The sequence below is a fragment of the Lepisosteus platostomus genome, chromosome 16, assembly GCF_059453375.1.
Source record: "Lepisosteus platostomus isolate fLepPlt1 chromosome 16, fLepPlt1.hap1, whole genome shotgun sequence".
NCBI lineage: Eukaryota > Metazoa > Chordata > Actinopteri > Semionotiformes > Lepisosteidae > Lepisosteus > Lepisosteus platostomus.
In genome coordinates, this window is record NC_142626.1 from 6,486,100 (window position 1) to 6,508,273 (window position 22,174).

General features: G+C 41.0%; 2 protein-coding genes across 29 annotated transcripts in view; one reads left to right on the forward strand and one right to left on the reverse strand.

Moving 5' to 3' along the window:
• The window catches only part of LOC148646745 (NACHT, LRR and PYD domains-containing protein 3-like), a 2,700,574-nt gene that overhangs the window by 2,026,624 nt on the left and 651,776 nt on the right, over positions 1 to 22,174 (reverse strand). The window lies entirely within an intron of this gene.
• LOC148646773 (NACHT, LRR and PYD domains-containing protein 3-like) overlaps positions 1 to 22,174 on the forward strand; it is a 305,400-nt gene that overhangs the window by 172,734 nt on the left and 110,492 nt on the right. The gene's annotated exons all lie outside the window — the stretch shown is intronic.

Consider the following 22,174-nt stretch of genomic DNA (forward strand, 5'->3'; position numbering starts at 1 on the left):
CATGTTTTAAAATAGGGTGAAATGCCTTTTAATACCACCAAGTGGAGGTGGGCTTAGCTGAGCTGAGCTTAACGTCTCATGTGCAGCATTTGGGCTGTAGACAATCTTTTGCCAGTTACAGAATAAAAAATTGGATACTGTTCAGACTTTTAAGAATTTTAAACTGTGTATTACAGCATGTTAAACATTAAACTGATTAAAAAGTAGGTACATTTTATAAAAGCAAGATTGCTTAGTTGGACAAAAGTACACAACCTTCCACCTTCTTCATTCTGTAAATATCTTAATTATGCAAAATACAGTATTTAATTTGGTAACTTACAATGGTTTGTGGTTTTAACTCACTTGTTCTAACATTATAAAGCTTATATACTGTACTTCATAAAAAGTTAAATGTTTTATCCTTGTTACGACCCCAAGTGTCTAGGGGTAAAGGGGTGTAACATTTAGGATAATTTTTGGATGAAGGTGGGTTCTGATGAAGTACTAGGAAGCATGACAACAAGTGTTGGTGCAAAAGTGATTTATTTTAAGGTGAATAAGTGACTGGTACGTAATAGGACACAAAAACACACAGGGAGAGGGAACTAGAGTGGTCCCAAAGAAACGAAAATAACAAACAAAATGGAGCTGGCTAAGAAAGTGAGGGAATGCTGACCTAACTACAAAAGAACTACACACAGTCTTCAACTTCTTCAAACACCCTAGCTAATCTTCACTGACTACTCAAAACCATACAAGACAAACGGCACTCACCCATACTAAACTAGTGTGACTAATACAAAAATCAACTACATGTGCAAAATGTACCCAACAACCTAAACTAACCCTATACACAAAAGTTCACACAAATACACAAAGCCAAAGCAAAACAAAAGCGAAACAAAACCAAAGCTGAGCCGAGCGGGACCGAAGTCAACCAAAAGGCCCCTTCATTCAAGTTATATACTGAATAAGCTGAGTTCTGATTGGTCGAGAGTTAATTGAAGATTACGTAATATAGAAACAATGGTGTAATGATAGACTAATGGGAGAGGGAGAAGTTGTACTAATTTAATACCACTTGATTGTAATATTAATATGGAGCCGCGTTACTAAGCAGCTAAAATATTTTGGAAACATATTTTGGACATTTTGGAAACATTTTAATATTTGTCAAAAGCTTATATTGTTCTTATAGTAGTAATGGAGAACAGCTTATCAATATTGTATGTTGAAACCATACCATGACAGTGAAGACGTGTTAAGACTTTAGTTAAGCCAGTGACTGTTGTTTACTATTTTGAGACGAGGTTGTGTGGAAAATTATTCTGTACACTGAAGAGTTATAGAGGAGACACGTTGTGTAGAAACCAAATAATTCGAGCCTGAAGTGTTTGTTCGTCCAGTTAAGCTTTATTGTATGCATACAAGGAACCACAATAAGGACCATAATAGTTATACTGTAGTACCCATCGTAGCTCAAAGGGGATATGGCCTTACATAACTTCTATATACGATTCCCCCTTCTTTGATGTAACTCCAGGAAATAGAAACCTTCCTTTGTCATCAGGAGTTTAGTGTAAACATTCACCATTTGGGTAAACATTCACCATTTGGGGGAAAGTACAGGGGGGGAAAGCCTCTGTGATCAAGCAGGGGTGATGGTTACAGTTCAGCATGTAAAAGTTGTTAGTAGGCTCCATCAATCCCCCCCTTTGAAAACAGAAACATAGATCTTCCATTTTCTACACAAATACGGAGTCTGCTGTATTTACTTCATACTTATGTACTATCCTAAAAATTACTATTGGAGATGATGAGGTGAAATATAGCAGTGATTACATTTTTAATATATGTGATTATAACAATTATACATACAAACAACACTACTCCTTAAAACAGATATTGAACCATATTGAACCATAGTTTCGAGGTCTGTGGTTGGGTAAAAAAAAGGGCTATGAGGCTGAACCCGGACAAGGGGAACTACATATTCTAAATAACATGATCCGCCCCAATTAGTCGGTAACCATGGGTATGCACGTTTCTCACAAATAAAATACGTTCCATTAGGCACTCCTCATCCAACGGAAAACAAAAAAGCTGCACTAAACTTAGGACTGCTCTTATCCCACCCTGGGATCTGAAGAGTAGAATTTGAGAGACCAATATAGGAGGTGAGATTGCATTTACTCCAAACCATTATACGGTGACCTTTATGGTTCTCAAAACAACCCCCCCCCTTTGCTTATCGTTTAGGGTGATATGGGGGATTCTGGCTTAGGTTGTATTGTGGGCCATAAGACCCAGCAAAACTGGTGGGTTCTAGCCCCAGTTCCCTAAAATACTGCAGTGTGGTGCAGTTTACAGTAGTATCGTTACGGCCACCATACTTGGTCCTGTTAAAATCCCCTATACGGTCTTTCCATATGATCATGCCTATAACTTCTTCAAGGCACCACGGGACGGCCCCCATGGGGAGCCCCCCTTGCACATACCTTGGTAGTGCAGTGCATACCCAACAGGCGCTCTGGTTTGTCTTTTCAGCCATTAGATAAGACAGGGCCCATGTTCATCTTTACGGGACTGGTGTTCGTGTACATTCTGAATACAGATACACAATGTGATAACAGAAAACAAAATTAGAATAGTCTTCTATGTTGCGGACTATTCCTTTTCCACCGGAGGTTGGACATGTCGACAGAAGGAGGCGTAAGTCCACCGGTTCTTCCCCTGGACTTTCACAGTGGAGTCTGTTGTTAGCAGCACTTGGTACAGCCCATTGCACCTAGCCTGAAGCATCTGGGATGGTATCTTTTAAATCCACACCCACTCTCCTGGCTGTAGGTTGTGGCCTTCAGGAATGGTCTTTCCCCAGGCCGCCTTCACTTGATGGATAGTGAGGTCATTGTCCTGTGAAAGCAAACGACAATACTGCAGTAAAGAATCAGTTAATTGACTTAGATCATGACGATGAGCTACAAAAGTATCGGTGAGATGCATGGGCCTTCCGGTGACCACTTCAAGAGGTCTTAGTCCTGTGGCCCCAGCTCTCAAACTACATACTGTAGCACAGCGGGGAGGGCATCCATCCAAGAGACCCCTCCCACAGAATACTTGGTGAGTTTCTCCTTGAGGGTTCGATTAATCCTCTCCACTCTTCCTGAAGACTGAGGATGATGGGGGCAGTGTAGGCCCCATTGTATCCCAAGCACTGTAGCAACTGCGTGACACACTCTTCCAGTAAAGTGCGTGCCTTGGTCTGAGTCAATGTGGCAAGGCAGTCCCCATTGTGGAATTATTTCAGTCAATAGATGTTTTGCTGTATTATGGGCTGTTTCATTTTTTACAGGAAAGGCCTCAACCCATCTCGAGAAATGATCCACCAGTACTAATAGCCCATTCTTTCCCTTGCACTGGGGCAGTGAGTAGTAGTCTATTTGCCAGTGCATAAAAGGTCCCTCAGGGACTGGTGGTCTAAGCTCTGGCATTAGAGGTCTTTTGACACACATCACATCGGTGAACCACATCTTCTGCATACCTTTTAAATCCCACACCCACCCAGTTTTGTGAAAACCGTTGACACATCTGAGACACACCTGAGTGCCCCACAGAATGAATTTGATGAGCAACAAACGGCATCAGGTCCCTAGGACATGCCGGTCAGCCAGTTTTCTGACATCTCCAGGTGCCATCCTCCTGGATTCCCACTCCTCACTTGATCCAGGTCTATTTCTCAGTCTTAGAGGCCTGAGCCTGTACTTCCTTCAGGTGAGTGGAATTCGAGACATGAACATGGATGTGACTGATCTCGGTGGTGTCTATATACCACTCCTTCCATTCTCCTAAGGCTGCTTGTTGAGCAGCCTAGTCAGCCAGGTTGTTTCCCATAGCTTCAGGAGTGTTTTTTTATTGTGTCCCTTACACTTAACCACCGCCAGCTTTTCCGGGAGCTGTACAGCGGCCAACAGCTCAGTCACTAGGTCGGCATTCTTGACCCAGCTGCTGTAACAAAATTTCTTTGATTCCACATTCTCCCAAAATCATGACATACCCCAAGTGCGTAACGTGAATCAGTGTATATAAAGATGTAGCCATTTAAAATTAGCGAGGTACGCTGTGGTACAACACGGTGGGCGTGTCGCATCTTAGCGCGTCTATCACTTCATACCGCATTATACCGCATGCAAATTAGATTATGTTAATAGTATCTGGAATCACCTTGTAAAACTGCCAGGTGGAACTACTAAAGCTTAACCTCTCATGTATAGAATTTGAACTGTCACCAGAAAACAGCTGTTTCTAATCCCAATCACTGCTGAGGGACAGTCTTCATCCAATTAAGAATTTAAGTTGTATACTCTTTAGACTTTTAATTTTAAACTGTGTATTACAGCATATTAATCATTAAACATTAAAAAGTTGGTATATGTTATAAAAGCAAGATTGCTCAGGTGGACAAAAGTACACAACCTACCACTTTATCATATATATTTTAATAATGCAGAAATTTTTTTTTCTTACCGAAGATATTACTAATAGTATTAATAATTAATGACCTTAGACAGGCTGTAAGCTCAAAGTATTACCCTGGTCCACTTTCTTTGTAACCGTCTTTGTAAACGAAAATACTTTATTTTTTCATTAACAAAAAGTAACACCACAGCATTTCGTTGATCCGATCACATATTCGTTTCCAATCATACAAATTAAGTCTTGAGAATCTCCGCTTCACCATGCCTTTCACATGCTCATAAACTATATTAATTTAGGAACATAAACATATAATGTAAACTGTATATGGCTGGTATTGGTATTTTAAAGAAAAATACACACCAGTATTCCACTTTCTCCCTAAACATTTTAAGCATCAAAGTCTTATATGTGTTTTTTTTGGAAATGTTTTTACGTGCTCCTTCTGACCATATTAAGGTTATATACTTTGTGAAAAGTGATAGTCTTTTAACCTTTTCTGTGAATTTGCTCATTATCGGAGTATACAAAATCATACTTTTAGAGTTTGATTAACAGGGAATATATTATGGAATTGTGTATCTAAACAAATTAATAACAATATAATTATATTCATGTACTGTCTGGCGGAATAAACTGAAGAGTTAGTTAATGCTACACAGAATTATTAATAGTTAGTTAATGCAACACAGTATTAATAAGGTAGCGCTTTCACTTTTCCCCAGCGCTATCAAGGGACTCGAACCCAGGCCTCCAGCATCACTCAACAGGGAAGCAGCCAGTCGAGCTACAATAAGATCTGCCCTCAACACTGACAGACCAGGTCCCTCCTATTCATATGAAAGGCAGTGATGTCACCGCGCTGGCAAGACCTCAGTCACCTGACCAGCAGATCGCTGCATCAGAGAGAGTCAGTATAGCTTCTGGGAAATACATTTTTCCTGCATCAAAGTTGAACTCGCTCAGAGCACCCTACATTACAAACTCCAAGCGTTTTATGTTGAGCTGAAGACCCTCACACCTGACGAAGGATTCACAGCCGAAACGATGCTTTTGATCTCTTCTCTTCTCAGCATGGAATAAACCTGTTACTTGTTCCTTTGCAGACTATGCAGGCTGACGTGGCTACCCACCAAAGTAAATGTATTGCAAGGTGCTCTGTTTTATTAACAGACACTCTGACTCAAGTGTTGTACAGTGATAATAGACGTAGGTAATGTCATCCCCATTAAACAATGTGCTTATCGCGCAAATCCTGCTAAACTAAAAAATAGACACAAGAAGAGTATTGTAATAGTTTCGGGTTCGGTGATGATGTACTCAGTGACCCAGACACTTGTGGAGTAAAGAAAACTGCTTTTATTGAATTTCGGTACAGCCAGCACAGCACTCCTGTGCCCGCGCACCAGCAGAGAATAAGACAGACTGAAAATGAGAGAGAACGAGCAAGCGCCAGAGAGAGAGACAAGAGAGAGCAACACACTGGGGTCTATTTGGGTAGTTACACAGGGATAGGGTGGCAATTGGATACAAGTACAGTATAACAGGGGTGCAAAACCAGGGAACTATTTACAAGAATGCGGGCGATCTCATAACACTGTACGCCCGTTTCACAATGGGTCAGCTGCACTGGTCAGCGACTTTCCTCGTCCCCGCCCTGACCACTACTACTCACGTCCTGTCCCTCGCTGCGTACCCCAGCTGGGCATCAGCGCCAGGCGAATGTGCTACAGTATTATTAGACAATGTTGTGAGGGTCTGGCGGAATTTCTCTGTAAACTTAAGAGCTACTGTATAGAGGAGACACATATCACCTCTTTTTACACTTGTAAATGAGAACATTCCACTCAGTGGGCAATGCATTGTTATCTCAATCACCTGCTAATTCATTTTATACCACGGGAAGGCAGGAGAATGTGATTGTACTGTATCTGTACGGAATGTGTGTTGTGTTTTACAAAATTAAAGTGTATAAATAAAAAGAAAAAAAAACTTAAAGCTTACACAAAGATTCTTAGATGATCACGAGGAGGTGTATTGCATGTCTAATGGTCTAATCCCATTTTGATTAAAATTTCAAACTTGTGTTTAATTAAATGCCTTTTTTGATTCACAATCTGACAATGCAAACCGGGGTAAAGTTAGCTTTCCTTCTAAAAAAAGCTAACCTTCTAATGAAAGACAGTCCCCCTTCCCCCCACAGACAGGAAAAGTGCCCACAGGCACTTAAACTTAATAGAAACTTAAAATGGTCACGTAAAAACGTTTCCGAACTAACATGTAAGACTTTGATACTTAAAATGCTTAGGGAGAAAGTTGAATACTGGTGTGTATTTTTTAAATACCAGTACCAGCCATATACAGTTTGTAACATAGGGATTTCTATATTTATGTCTTTATTTAGTGGTTACATTAGTGACAAAGGCTAAACTTCTAGCTTCAGTAACGCCTACGCGGTATGGCATACATGTTTGTAATGACAATATAGTGTTGGTAATATTTATTGTCAGAAATAATATCAGCAAACATGGTTTCATTGAGGGCTTCTCAGAAAGTTGGGCATTCAGGTAGATTGCCAGGAGAAAGGATTTGTAAATATATTTTGTTAAAGCAGGTCAGTTTTTTGCAACACATAAAATACATTTTTCCAAGAAATATCTGATGACGCGGAAGAAAAATCACCCGTTTTTAGTGCATAAAAAGTGGTTATTAACTATTGAAAGCTGCTTTTAAAATCATGCAATGTCTAAGTTAAGGTGATTGTACCCATCGGTCACGCTAATAAAGCACCTTGAATTGAATTGAGAGACAGAGTGATAGTGAGAGCAAGAGAGAGCAACACACGGGTCTATTCAGGTAGCTACACAGGGATAGGGTGGCAATTGGATACATGTATAACAGGGGTCCGACCGTTTTGCAATGGGTCAGCGGCTCTCCTAGTTCCCGCCCTGACCACTACAACTCCCATCCTGCCCCTCGGCGCGTTCCCTAGCTGGGCGCTCTTCAGCCACAGCACAAGGTGAAGGTGCTACAGTATAATAGAGAGTCCACATTAACCCCATCTTGATTAAAATGGCAAGCGCGGTTTTAATAAAATGCTTTTATTTATTCACAATCTGACACACAGAACTCACATTCCCAAATGCCCCCTTCCGCTCAACAATCTTAGGAAGAACACGAAACAGCCTGTTAATAAAATTGTTGCTATTTTGTTCTGTCAGTTATGTGAACAAGCAAAAGTCAAAATATCCACTGAAGGTTCATGTCTGGGGGGTATATCTAGAAGAGGCCCGGGACCACTTCTTATTTTCAAAGGAATAATGGATCGTGAATTCTTCGAGGAAGTCGTGGTCAAACAGAATGCCGCCCCATATATCAGGGAGCACTTTGGATCAGGGTACCGTTTCTTTCAGGACAACGGTCCAAAACACACAGCAGCAAAGGCGAGGCTTATAAGCAGAGGGAGTGAACTGGGTGAAAACTCCAGCTGAATCCCCAGATTTAAATCCAATAGAGATGGTATGGCATTCCCTGAAAGACTATATTCGGAAAACGGCTAAGCCCAGCATAAAGCAAGAACTGATCAATGCGATTTACAAGTTCTGGGAGGAAGAACTGACAACAAAATAGCAACAATTTTATTAACAGGCTGTTTCGTGTTCTTCCTAAGATTGTTGAGTGGGGTGGGGGGCATTCGGGAATGTATAATGTGAGTCAGATTATGAATGAATAAAAGCATTTTATAAAAACCGCGTTTGCGTTTGTTTGGGTGCTGTACCAGTTGTATAATAATGCCACAATATGTCTTTTATGTGTCGGAAAAAACTGACTTGCGTTAACAAAATATATTTACTAATTCTTTCACCTGACAATCTACCTGAATGCCCAACTATCTGAGAAGCCATCTGTGAAACCAAAAGAACCACAACTGAACGAGTTTTGATAATAAGAGAGAAATAATAAGAGAATCGCCATTACCCCCATTTTGATTTAAATCGCAAACACGTTTAATGAAATGTCTTTATTGATTCACAGTCTGACAATGCAACTTAAATCATTATCTTTGTTTTCTAAGTATCTTAATACATTTTCAGCATAGCTTTCTTACCATTTATTTTTCATACCATCGCTAAACAAAGCAGGAAGGTATTGTACTTCCTCTTGGGATCAAACGTGGAAAGATTAGATTGTAATCGTTTTTATTTTTAATATACATTTTAGAAAAGTGTAATCTATAATAAAAAAAAAAATGTATTTATTTAATACCCCTTGGTCATTATATTAATAGAGATAAGAATTCAAGTTGATACTGTTTAGACTTTTAATTATTTTAAACTGTATTACAGCATCATATACATTAAACATGAAGAAGTCGGTATATTTTATAAATGCAAGATTGCTCAGTTGGACAGTATAAAGCAAGTATGATTTTAATGTTTGTAATCGCTATTCTTTCAAGTACAAACACAACATAAACTGGAATGCTACAGAACCCTAAACAGACAATACACACTTCTATTTTAGCAGGATTTGCGCGATAAGCACATTGTTTAATGGGGTTGACTTTACTCACGTCTATTATCACTGTACAACACTACTTCAGCCTGCGTAGTCTGCAAAGGAACAAGTAATAGGTTTATTCCATGCTGAAAAGAGGCTGTGAAGTCTTCTTCAGATGTGAGGGTCTTCAGCTCAAAATGAAACGCTTGGAGTTTATGTAGGCTCTGAACGGGTTAAACTTTGATTTGGGCTGGCCAGTGCGGTGACATCACTGCTTTTCATATAAAATCATGCTTGAATCCTGCTAAACTAAACATTAGACACAAGAAGAGTATTATTGGACAATGTTGTGAGGCTCTGGTGAAATTACTCTGTGAACTGAAGAGTTAAAGTGTAAAGTGTCTCCTCCTTTTAAACTTGTTAATGCGACACGGAAGACATTACTGTATTAATGATGTAGCGCTTCGGGCTCACGTGGGTTTGCGCCCTACCGCCTGATGTACCGCTGTGTACATACAGTACGAACATGTTTTGATATTTATATATATAAAAAATGTCAATATAGTGTCCATAATATTTGCTATTTTAGTTTTTCAAAGAAATGTTTATTTGTTAAAAGAAAATTCATAGCAATTTCTGGATTTGAACACATGTAGTGGTTTGATGGGTTTACTGAGACAATTATTAATTGTAGCAGTAATCACGAGGTTGTTCATTGGGGCTTTTAGAAAATCAATCGTCAGAACAACTAACAACGCACACACACGGGTTCAATACGCGAGATACATTTATTAATATAAACTGTGCACCAAACATATACTAGTCTGCCTGGATACGAGCGGCAGACCTTACTGTGAGGGTTATCAATATACAAGGTATATAATCTCGAAGAGATGCAAACACAAAGAGATACACAACAGAGAATATATGTCAATATATATCGTTCGGTTACCAAATCGCTAATCAGTGTTATTACCCACTGTTACTCTAAACTCGGAAGTAAATACATTACTCATGAATTAAATTGATAACAACTTGTGTTGAGGTACAATTGAATTCTCGAGACGCAATGTAGAACATGGGGTTTACTTATCCACTGTGTTTGGATTTGGAATTTCCCGGCACGAACACCAAACCAGCTGACAGGCTCTGTTGCAGCCTCTGTTCCAGCGGTTGTCCAATGAGCGTTGTCCCGGCGTCCTCTGGCTACCGGCCAACCAGTCGAGGTGCAGCTCGGAGTAGGACGGGCGGAGGAATCTTACTGCGGCGCGCAGGGCAGTCGTTGCTCCGAGGGGATCTACCAGCAGTCCGGCTGGCTAGTAGAAAGTCTCTATGCACAGAGTGTGACCGCGAGTCCTCACAAGTCACTCTTTTGCCTGGGAAGAAACTGGTTCGTTCCCGGTCCAGCGCTGCTTCTGAATAAGCTATTCAGGTTGTCGACGAGGGTCCAACTGTAGGCTGCCGTTGATCAAGCAGAGCATTCACGTTGGTAGAATTCTGAGTACGTACGGGATCCTCGGCCTCGCGCTTAGAACAAAGTCCAAGTCCTTTTGCAGACAACAGCAGTTGTCACGTGATTGTCTCTGAGGATGCGCGAAAATGGCCAAGGAGAGCTCAGAACTGAGCTTGCGCTCCCTTTTTGATCAAGACCCAGATGTGTGCTGATTGGTTGAGAGTTTGGCGGGCATTGGAGACCCACGTGGTATTACCACGCCCTGCCAGTCCCTGATTGGTTGGTCAAGGTGAGATATAAGTCACTTACTCTTGACACTTAGGAATGCAGTCCAGATGTCCATTCGGCACTCCCTAGACTGATAGGCGCCAATGGATGACCATTGATCATGATAGCCAGGCTTAGCTAATTGCATCCCCGTCTGGGAGCTTGTTTCTTATCAAAAGAAAACATCTTAAATCAGCCTGCATGAATTCTTTCTCTGTGGCTGCACCACAGAGATGGAGGGTGAGATGGGCCTCCTTTAGGAGCATACCAACGCTTAATTCTGTCTTATTAACAAGCATTGCCGCTACACACACGACCTCACACTTATAAGTCAATCACTTAAGCTATCATCCTCCAGACACTGTGATGTAGCATACTGGTGAAACAGCCGTACACATATCAATAGAAAGTCTTATACTACTGTTTGTGCTACAGTACCTGAATATAATTATATTGTTATCAATTTCTTTAGATACGCAATTCCATATTATATTCCCTATTGATCAAATTCTAGAAGTATGCTTTTGTTTACTTCAATAACGAGCGTATTTGCAAAAGAAGCTAAAACGATCACTTTTCACAAAGTATATAAACGTACAGTAATATGGTCAGAAGGAGCACATAAAAACATTTCCGAAATAACCACATGTAAGACTTTGATGCTTAAAATGTTTAGAGAGAAATGGAATACTGGTGTGTATTTTTTCTTTAAACTACCAATACCAACCATATACAGTACAGTTTACATAATATGTTTATGTTCCTAAATTAATATAGTTTATGACCTTCAGATGCATTATGCTCCTCTTCTTTTTATGCTCAGCTACTAAAATTTCCCTTTAGTTGTAAAATTTCATATAAATATTAAATACTAAGCGGATTAAAATGTGCACAGTGAGGAGATTAAATGATTAAATCTTTTCACTACCGACCAATGCACCACGAGTGCCCCTGTCGGTCATTTTGGCCTGCCAATCACGTACCGCGGCATGAAGCGGTGGCTTGTGCGTAGTTGCGTGCGGTATGGGTTTGTACCGCAAACTTTGAATGGCTGCATCTGTATGTAAACAACTGTCCATGTTGCAGCATCATAATACAGTGGAATTCAGAGTTCAACGTGAATTCAGAGTTCGTATGGCAGTGGGAAAGAGGCTGAGGTTGAAGTGGGCAGTAGTTGAGAGGAAGGATCTGAAACGTGTTCCAGAAGGGAGAAGCTGAAAGAGATTATGAGCTGGGTGAGAGGGGGTCTGAGATGATTTTCTTGGTAGAGAGATGAAATAGAAGAGAGTTCATAGCCAACAACTTTTGCAGCTTTGGACACAATCCTTTCAAGTTTGTCTTTTGAGTAGTTATCCAAGTTCCCACAATAGAGGTTGTCAGAACACTTTGGATTATGGGTGTGTAGAACTGAAGGAGGAATTACCAGTGATTACTCTGTGTTTTTTGAGTTGCCTAAGAAAAAACATCCTCTCTGTGCTTTCTTGACTATGTGGTCAGTGTTGGTACTCCATTTAAGATCACTGTTTATGTATGTACCCAGAAATGAAAGGAGTTTGTGGTGTCTATAGGAAGACCATTAATAAAAATAGGAAGTTTTGTGTTCTGGATGCGTCGGAAGTTAGTGATGGTTTTCCTGGTTTTAGAAGCGTTGAGTATGATGTCGTTATCCAAACACCATTCTGTTCCCCAGTCAGTCTGCTTTCAGTAACAAGTCTCATCATTATTTGAGATGAGGCCAACAATAGTTGTGTCATCTGCATATTTGAAATTCTTGACAGGGTCATCCCGAGATGTGAGGTTGTTTGTGAAAAGGGAAAAGAGCCATGGCGATAAGACACAGCCTTGGTGAGCATCTGTGCTGAGGGTCAGAGAGCAAGATGTCCTGTTATTCACCCGAACAGTCTGTTGGTGATGTGTTAAAAAGTCCAGAATCCAATGATACGTAGCAGGGTTGATGTTCAAGTCCATCAGGTTACTGAATCATTTATGTAGATTAATGGTATTGAATGCTGAGCTGAAATCCAAAAAAAGGATGCAGGCATAGGAGTCTGGCTTCTCCAAATGCTGGATTATACAGTGAAGAGCCAGGTTAACAGCATCTTCAACAGACCTGTTGGCCTCACTCAAAGGCTTTCATAGCCAGCGAAGTCAAATAAACTGGTTTGTAGTCATTGAGGCAAGATATTTTTGAAGATTGTGGAACAGGTATTATATTGGATATTTTAAAACTGTGAGGTACTTTCTGCTGTAAAAGTGAAGTATTATAAATGTTGATAAACACAGGAGCCAGTTGATCAGCACAATAGCTGAGGGCTGCAGCTGACAAATTGTCTGGACCTGTGGCTTTTCATTTCTTTTGTTTTTTTGAAGATTGCTCTTACTTTGTCGGTATGGATAGAGAAAGGAGGAGGCAAAGGGGTAGACGAAAATGAAGGTGTTTCAAAGTGAGCATAAAACTGGTTGAGATTATGTGGGAGACTGGGGTCGTCATCCAGCAAGGTGATAGAGTTTTATTCCGTGCAGCTGGTAATTTCCTGAATTTTCCTCCAAACAGTTCTTGAGTTGTTGTCAGCAAATTGTTCCTCTAGTTTATTACTGTAGTTGCTTTTAGCTTTCCTCACTGCAGAGTGCAGATCATATTTGGCTGAGATATATTCAGTCCTGTCACCCTTAATAAAAGCCTTGTTCTTCTTCGGCGTAGGTCTTGCATTTCTTTTGAGAACCACGGTTTCTTGTTACCGTAAGTCTTGAAAGTATTTGTAGGAATGCATACCTCTTCACAGAAACTTATATTGGATTTCACAGTATCAGTATATTAATCCAAAGAGGCACAAGCAGAGCTAACTAAATTCCAATCTGTAGATTCAAAACACCCTCTCAAGCTTTTTAATGGACCAAACATTGACTGTTTTATCTTTTGATTTGATATTTTTCTTTTTTTTTATAAATCACGATAGGGTCCAAGGTACAGTAGCAGTGACCTAGAATTCTATCAGCTCTGGTAGGATAGTTAACTTGCTATTTTACACCTAATATAACTCAAAGGATTATGAAAATAAATAAATTCTGCAATTTAAAATTGAATTTGTATTGTGAGAGAAATAGCATTGGACCCTGACTTTAAATGACATAAAACAGATGTTTTAGCAATGGTCATTGAGCGGCACAAGGAAGGTCTGGAACAAGAAGGAAATTCTGGAAGTACCTTCATTCTTGCTGTGTTAATCCTTCTCAAGAATGAGAGAGCCATCAGTTTCCATCTATTGAAGTCTTGCTTCAGCTGATTTTCTAGCATCTCTTAGTTACATTTTAATATCTTTTCTAGGTTTCTTTACACTTCAGCCTCTCCTTTAATCAGTTCCTCTCCGCTCAACCCCTGCCTTTTCGATCGTGTCTCTAGTTTCACTTTCTCCTGCCTGCCCTGCTTCCGTCCAGCAGTGCCTGCACCTGCATTCAGTCTCCAGGTTACTGCTTCCATCAGCTCAGTGCAGGAGATATCACACAGGGGCCCTGGGTTCAATTCCAGACCTGGGGTGCTATCTGTGTGGAGTTTGTATGTTCTCCCCATGTTTTTCTGGTGTTCCAGTTTTCTCCCACAATCAACAAACATGCTGGCAGGGTAATAGACCTCTGGGTAAGCTGGCACTGGTGGCAGCCTTGCCTAGTGTCCAGTACTTCCTGGGATAGGCTCTGGGTAACTGTGACCCTGAATTGGATAATTGTTTATTGAAAGTGATGTTGATGATTTTGAAATGCTACACTTCTTTGTAAATTAGCTAACAATATAAAATTTAAGCCTGTAATATCAGATAAAGTCAAATTTCAGGGCAAACTTTAATCTAGACTTATTTTGGAGGTAAGAAAACCTCAGGTAAAACCTACACCACTCAGACACTCCCAAATCTACAGTCGTACTAATGTGCAGATCACCTTAAAGCTTCAAATACCTGAGTGACAGCTCCCCAGCAAAATGGTGAAGAGCTATACATCTCACTTATAACATTATGTTTTACACCTAATGTAACTCAAAGCATTATGAAAATAAATAAATTCTGTGATTTTAATCTAGTAATGCCATAGAAAATCATTTAAATAGAGGATTAGTCGTTTTGAGGGGTTGAGAGAAATAGCATGGGACCCTGACTTTAAACCACATAAAATAGACAAACGTTTTAGTAATGGTCATTGAGGGGCATAAGGAAGGTCTGGAACAAAACAGAAATCCTGGAGGTACCTTCATTCTTGCTGTGTTCATCCTTCCCAAGAATGAGAGAGGCATCAATTTCCATCTATTGAAGTTTTGCTTAACTTGATTTTCTAGCATCTCTTATTTACATTTTAATATTTTCTAGGTTTCTGGGTATTGCATTTTTCCAACATTTTATCTTATCCCAATCTTATCGTAAATTCTCTAGGGATATAGATTCTCCAATAAACTTGCTTCAGAATTTTCTTTGTTTAATTCCTATTCTGAAAAGTTGCTGTAGTCTGTGATTACATCTGTGAGAACAGGAAAAGATGTTGAATTTCTGCTGCATATACTGTACTAACATCATCTTTATAAAGAGCCTGATTGTGTGTTCTCCTGCTATATCACCTCCCTCTGTATCCTTCTGTTGTCTTATACTCTAAGAAAATAAATCAGTGGTGACAAGCATCTCCTCGTCTTGTTCCCCTGTATGAATTAAAGCTCTCTGAAAGAATACCATGAGCCTGTTGTGCATTTGGTTGGTTTTACATTACATGTAGTCAAGCAATAATACCATTATGAAAACCCAATTCCCTGTAAGTTTCAAATACAAAAGGCTGAAATACTCTATCAAATGCTTTTTCTGGACCCAGAATTATTTTTCATTTCAGTTTTTGTGTTTAAAGATACAGTTTAGTCTTGCCTGATTAGACCTCCAGCCAAATAGTCAGTTTCTACCTGGAATAATATCCTCTCAAACATTTTATTATATCTCTGGAATTTAAAAAAAGTAATTATATAGTATAGTAGACGTATACAGTATACAGTAGAATCCTTTGATTTCTTATATGTCTTACTGTGTCCTCTCACCAGACAGAAACATCCAAGACAAAAAACAAGAAATAAAGAAATGAGTAAATCTCATGACCTTACAGTACCTTTTAAATCCAGTGATCACTGCTGGAGATTGGTTGTGAAAATACACTGATATACTCTCACTTTTGGAGATACTCCACTCCTTTGCCATTGAGCCTCTTCTATATCAGCTGCGCTGGGTCAGCAAGGGGCTGTCCATCCCAGGCTGACCTCATCTTACTATTCCGGACTCCGAGTACACTGATGACTTCATGGCTGGGGGAGAGAGGATGTTGGGTTCTGTGACAAACCCTAGAGGACTTTCAATTGTTATCATCACCTGCTCATGGCCCAGCCTTTTGTCCTGCTGAGTCGAGCAGGAGACTTCAAACTCACCCTGTTCTTCTCTATTTCTACTGATCACCTGTGGGGTTGACCTGTCCCCACTGCCTCCTTTCCTCCTCAGTCTGCTAGAGGAGTGGTGCTCTCTGTGTGTGTAGAGAGCAGGAGACACCCAGTCTGTCCTGGACTCCACTGTTTCTAATTAAGGGTCATGAGTGAGCCAGAGCCTATCCTAGCAAACAATGGCCCAACAAAGGGGCCTGTACTGGTTGTCAGTCCATCAGGGGTTCGACAGAGGAAACAAGTGAGAACACAGAGAGAACATACAAACTCCACACAGATACCTGTCCAGGTCCGGAATTGAACCAGGGCCCCAGCACTGCGAAACAGCCATGTTAACCACTGCTCCACTGTGTCTCCCCTCTTTAACAACCCTTCTTATTCTTCACCAGCAGACTGGTCTGAGCCAGTGTCTCCCAGTTACAACACTTGATGGACATGGACCTGGGCTGCTGGCGCTGTGTGGACTAGATGTGAGCTACTGTATATTGGCACTGTATTGCCCATGGTGTACAGGCAGATATTCATGTCAGTTTCTGTCTGAGCTACATCTCGGGGGATGCTGTCAATGTAGGGTCACCCCTCTGATGTGCCTCTTGAAAAGCATAACAGTGAACCCAAATAATAAACCATATATAACTAAAGATGAGATAGACTGCATCAACTTTAAAAGACTCACTTTTAAAAACCAAGATCAAGTGCAACTGCAATTACTGCAAAAAGAGCTTAATCTAAAACTCAGGAATGTAAGGAATCAACACAAGGAGACAATGGAGAGGGACTTTGAAACAATGAACTCCAGGAGGCTGTGGCAAACAATGAAAACAGTCACAAACATGAATTCTTCAAAGAAGAGCTTCCATTAAATGGATGAGCTGACTGACTTATCTGAGGTTTGAGACACAGGACTTCTCTGTTGCAGGTGATAGTATATTAGATACTATTACAGCTGACAGTAGTGCTGGTAGGCTTGTAATAATTCCTAAACAGGCAACAGGCCCCGATGGCATCTCTGCCTCTCTTTTAAAAAATTGTGCCGAGGAATTATCACCAACGTGGTGCCCTGTCTTTCAGAAGTCTGCTGACTCTCACTCTGTTCTAGCGCTGTGAAAAAAAGCAATAATCGTGCCAATACCCAAAAAGCCCTGTCCCTCAGATAAAAATGACTACAGGCCAGTAGCACTGACGTCTGTTGTTATGAAATGCTTTGAGAGGATTATGGTATCCACGCTGTGCTCAGAAGTGAACAATGTACTGGATCCATATCAGTTTGCATATAAACACCAGCGGGGCACTGATGATGCAATCAACAGCATTATGCATCTGTTTCTTAAACACCTAGGGGACCCCAATGCCTATGCTCGGATGCTGTTTGTGGACTTCAGCTCTGCATTTAATACGCTGCATCCCCATCTATTGATAAGCAAATTGAAGCAAATGTCCGTTAACCATTACATTGTAAGATGGTATCACTCATTTTTAACAAACCGTACACAGTATGTCAGCAGGTCAATAAAACTCTTTCTTTCGGAATCAAGATGCATTAGCACAGGTGACCCTCAGGTCTGTGTGAGTTTTCCAGTTCTGTTCACACTATACAGATGATTGTGCAATCAGTAGTCAAAGCAACTTCATCTTCAAACTCTCAGATGATGGTTGGACTTTATTGATCCCGTGAGGGAAATTGCAGTATGTAGTGTGCTCTCTGAAGGCACCAGTTGTGTAGGGTTTGGGCATTTACTGGGACAATTATTAATTGTAGCAGTAAATCACAAAATTGATTCTTTTGATGGCTTTAGAATCCAACCATGCGATATAACTCAAACAACGCACACACACAGGTACTAATACATGAGGATACATTTATTAATACATAGAATATGCATATAAACCTAACAGATCTTATCAAGAGGGTTATCAGAATACAAAAGGTATATATTCAGTCAGTTACAAAGAGTTACATATATCAAGAGGACATACGTTCAGTATATCATTCATTTAGACCGTTTCGTAATTGAATTTGGTTACAACGTCTACATTAGATACTCAAAACAAGTACATAACTCTTAGGAATTAAATTGATATCAACTGGTTGGGATAACAATTGAATTCTCGAACTGTAATGCATTGAAGTTGAATACTCATCCAATCTCTGGGGATTCAGATCTCCTGCGGGCTCAAAGAAACAGTTTCAGGCTGATGCTGTCCAATCCGCGCTCTCTGGCTCGGTGCCAGGCTGTGCTGCGTGGCTTGCGACGGTGCGCTGCTGATGCTCACTGACTGGCTAGTCAGTGTTGGCTTTAACTAGCAAAGTTTGCACACAGGAGAAAAGATGACTGTGAGTCCCAGGAAGTCAGGAAGAGGACCGGTTCGTTCCTTATGAAGAGCTAGTTCTGAATAGTGATTCAGCTGTCCACAGTTCCGACCTGTTCACGAGGCCTGCTGCTGGTGCTAACCTCGGGTGGATCCTCTGGTTACTCTCTGGCAACCTCCGCTCTAGACTCTTAGAACAAAGGAAAGTTCTGGCACTCGGACACACTGGCCGTTCCATGGTTGTCCGGGCTGAGTCTCAGGATGGTCAGGAGGCGCGCTGCGAGAATGTCCTGCCCTTGGGAGCCTTCTGCTCCTGGGCCGTCCTGCCCTGGAATTCTCCTTTGAATTCCCTTTAGAAAAGTCCACAGAATTCCACTGAATCCTCTCAGGCTCTCTGTGTTGCCTGTTTTTACCTGGAGGAACTTTAGCTCGTTCATTGGCTGAAAGTTCCATGGGCATCAGAGTCCTACGTGGGTTACTCGGCCCTACCAGTCCCTGATTGGTTGATCAAGGTGAGATATGAGTCACTTACTCCTGACACTTAGGAATGCAGTCCAGATGTCTATCTGGCACTCCCTAGACAGATAGGCGCCAATGGATGACCATTGATCATGATAGCCAGGCTTAGCTAAGTGCATCCCCCTTTGGGAGCTGTCCCTTATCAATAGAAAACATCTTTAAATCAGCCTGCATGAATAGTTTCTCTGTGGCTGCACCACAGAGATGAACAGAGAGATGAGGCCTCATTTGGGAAAGCACCGAAACACTTAATTCTGCCTTATTAATAAGCCTCACCGCTACAAGTGCAACAGCAGCTTAACGCAGACAACACAGCCACAGTGTAACGAACAATACAATACTAATAGAATACAATACAGTACATACAATACAATCAGTACAGTGAGGGGTGCGCTAAAAGAGTTACTCACAGTCCAGGACACACAAAGAACAAACTAGAATAGAACAGTATGCAGAAAAATCGTATTGCACATATGAATATAAATATAGATGTAAATATAGATATAAATATAAATGTATTGCACGGGTCCCTGGCATATATTGCTCAAAAAACAGTTGTAAACGGGAAACGAAAAAGAACAGATGTAGCAGTAGATGTGTAGATGTGTTTAGTCCAGAAACAGGTCACTGTCAATGTTGCCTCTGCCCAGACGCAAGGTGGATGCTTTGTACTGTCTAATGGCAGAAGGCAAGAATGACCTCCTGTAGCGCTCCCTGTCGCACCATGGATGAATCATTCTATTGCTGAACATGCTCTTCATTTCTACAAGCCTGTCATAGAGGGGATGGGAGATTTTGTCCATAATGGCCTCTAGTTTGGACACCATTATCCTCTGAGCCACTACCTCCAAGGGGTCCAGGTCAGACCCAATGACAGAACTTGCTCTCCTGATGAGCTTGTTCAGCCTTTTAGAATCCACTGCTCTAATCCCAGGGCCCCAGCATACCACTGCGTAGAAAATGGCGCTCGCTACCACCGACTGATAGAACATATGTAGCATCTTACTACATACATTGAAGGACCTCAGCCTCTTTAGGATGGCCCCGATGTTCTTAGACCATTCCAGTCTATCGTCGATGTGCACTCCCAGGTACTTGTACGAGTCCTCCATCTCTAGCCACTCCCATGGATGTAGACAGGAGTAGGTTTGACCTTTTTCCTCCTAAAATCTACCACCAGTTCCTTTGTCTTTGTTACATTCAGTTCCAAGTGGTTCTCCCCACACCACTCCACAAAGATGCTGACCAGTCCTCTGTACTCCTCCTCCTGCCCACCCTTGATGCATTCCACAATTGCAGAGTCATCTGAGAACTTCTGCAGGTAGCACGACTTTGAGTTGTACTGATACAGCTGTGCTTGGCTCAATGCACAGAGGATGCAGCTCACCTGTATAGGTCAGAAATCCAAAGATTTGTGCAATGGTGTGACAACAATAGCCTAATTCTGAATGTTAATAAAACAAAATAAATACTTTTTGATCCCAGAGCAGATGATGATCACTCAGATGTAGTAATCCACAAAGAACTTATCATATGTGCTGGACTACTCATGTTATGAGTTTTTGCTCCAAAGTTAAGCAGCACTTATATTTCTTGTGAAGACTAAGAGTGTTTGGAGTTCGACAGGAAGTAATGCTGCTCTTTTACCATGCTGTAATCGAGAGCATTATTTTAAATCGCAAACTACCCACCTCATCCAAACAGTTTTGAAAGTCATGGGAGTGAAACAACATCCCTCCCTGCAGACAATCTTTGAAAAATCCATAATCAAACTGGCAGAAAAAATTATATCAGATCCTCCCCACATCCTCAATTCTGAATATCAACCTTTTCCTTCTGGCAAATGTTTTAGGGTTCCCAAATGTAATTTAAACAGATACAAACATTCCTTCAGTCTCGTACTTTAGAGGAACTCTCTCTGGCCGCAGCTGAGGGGAAAGCTCACTGGAAACTTGAGTGGGGATACAGACTGCCTGGGAAAGCCTGTACAGATTTTTCTCTGTGACACAGCGGATAAAAATTAATGCGCTACCACTGGTTACCATTAGAGGGCCCAGAATACCAGCAATTACAGCCCTCTAACTTTTATCACATGTATGCTCCACTACAAACACATTAACACCAAAAACAAACACAGAACAGCGGCAGCAACAACAAGTTAAATAACATACATCTTAGAAAATAAATTACACACCATCACTCTGTCTCCTTCATAGATATAGGACAGTAAGCCAGTGGACCCTGCAATCCCCAAAACCCTGCATTGTCACTAAAAATGCTGACAGCCCACAGTGGGGAGTCTTGTGCGCTACCATTGTTGCCAAGTAGTTTGTGTCGGTTTTAGATCCAGCAGAGTCTGTCTGTCCCTTCTGTAGCTCTGTGTGAATTTATGTAGTTTTAATATGTATTTTTTGTTGTTTTAGTAGTTTGTGAATATAATGTTAATGTCAATATGTTTAGGTGAAATACAAGTTATATTAAGATAAGATCACTTTATTGGCCATATACAATGTCTTGAATTAGGAATTTGTCTTTTCGCATACCCCAACTTGCTCTCCATGAGACACACAGACAGGGAGAGAAGCTTGGGGTCAGAGCACACGGTCAGCCATTTATAGTACACCCCTGGAGCAGCTGGGGTTAAGGGCCTTGCTCAGGGGCCCAACAGAGTAGGATTCCTCTGCTAGCCACGGGATACGAACCAGCAACCTTCCAGCCACCGGCACAGAGCCACCGCACTGCCCTATATATTGTAATTCAACCAGGTTAAATAAACATATACTGTATTCCGGAGTATACAGATCGGCTAGTGTGCGCGGAGAGGTGAGTTTAAATTTCATTAACGACTGGAGGAAAAGAGGAGAGATTATCGGGAAAAGAGAGAAACAGAAGGGACTGGATTGGGATTGGAAAAACGTCTGGAGACGATGTGCAAGGCATCCACATTAATTCTCAAAGAAAACACTGGGTATCTGCGGAGCGTAGTGAAGAGGCAGTAAGTTTCTCGATCATCAGAGGCTCCGAGTAAACCTGAAGATTTACAGCTGAGAGCAGTGGACACAGGCTACACATTATTCTCACCGGACCGTTTGATTTATTGTAGTCAGGACTGTTTTATCATGGACAAACCTGTCCAAAACTTTACTTTTACTATCCATTATTAAAACACTTTTTTTTAAAAAAAAGTTTGTGAAATTACTAAATTTGAGGAATATATCATC